Raw genomic sequence first — 1224 nt, forward strand, 5'->3', positions numbered from 1 at the left:
TCGGGTTGTTTGAATGCTCATCATTTTCAGCCACCCTTCTAATCAATTCAGTCTCTCTCCCTCCCTCCCTCCCTTTCACCTTCTCAGTCTCACACACAGAAAGAAAGGGTAACATACAAAGTATATTCATTTACCTTACACTTCCTAATTAATTACTTTCATTTGACTTTACTATTTTTGGACCATAATTCATTGCTTTTGTGTTAATTTTCATGATTAAGAAGGATTTCTTCAAAAATGACATTTTCGAGATCATACTATTCTATCAGTGTTTTCAGACGCCCAGGGATTGCAGCTGGTGGGGCACAGTTAGAGGCCACAGTAGCAAAGGATGAGTGGAACCCAGGAAAAGGTACTGTGCTTGAGGAACAATATCATTTTTAAGCCAGCCTTTTCCTTCCTAAGGTTTAGAACTTCAGGAGAAAATCCCATCTATCCCATCTTCAGGTGGCATTCTGCTGAGTACCTGTCGGCACTACAAGACAAAGCCCACCCATGGCATTGGAAGATACAAGCACCTAATTAAAGCACAAGAGCCCAAGAAAAAGAGGACAAAAGTGGAAAGGAGATCCATTAATCTGGGGACAGATTATGAATATGGTGTTTTAAACATTCACCCGACTGCATATGACATGACTCTGGCAGAGAGTTATGCCCAATATGTTCACAGTCTCTGCAACCAACTCTCCAGTAAAGTCTAGGAAAGCTATGCAATGCCTACCAAAACCATGGAAGTGTTGCGGCTGCCAGACCAAGGCAACAAAATGGTCCTGGACTCAGTCCTTACCACCCATGAATGAGTGGTTCAGATCAGTGGTTTGAGTGCCACATTTGCAGAGATTTTCCTGGAAATAATCCAAAGCAATCTTCCTGAAGGAGTCAGATTGCTAGTGAAGGAGCATACTGAAGAAGACTTCAAAGGATGGTTCAAAGCTTGGCCAGAACTGGAAGAACTATTGGCCAAGCTGAACTAGCTATTGCAGACCTGCAGTATGCCAGCAGTGGTCATATTGAGTGCCAAGGAGAGGAGCTTCCCGGGTGGTCACAGTTAAGCAGGAGACCCGAGACTCTAACCCTTAGATTTGATAAGTTCTCATTCCTACCACCAGGAATGCCTTCTCTCCTCTGTGGCACAGCTATGCTTGCCAGTTGTTACAACTAACCCTAATTATCCTTTGTCTAATAAAAATTTGCTATTGCTGATGTGTGTGCAAAAAAAAAAAA

General features: G+C 42.7%; 1 pseudogene; it reads left to right on the forward strand.

The window, feature by feature from the left end:
- Positions 1-331: 331 nt before the first annotated feature.
- On the forward strand, positions 332-1068 carry LOC100956816 (annotated as a pseudogene).
- Positions 1069-1224: the final 156 nt, after the last annotated feature.

Source organism: Otolemur garnettii, unplaced genomic scaffold (assembly GCF_000181295.1).
Source record: "Otolemur garnettii isolate 467f Iridium unplaced genomic scaffold, OtoGar3 scaffold00052, whole genome shotgun sequence".
NCBI classification, from domain to species: domain Eukaryota; kingdom Metazoa; phylum Chordata; class Mammalia; order Primates; family Galagidae; genus Otolemur; species Otolemur garnettii.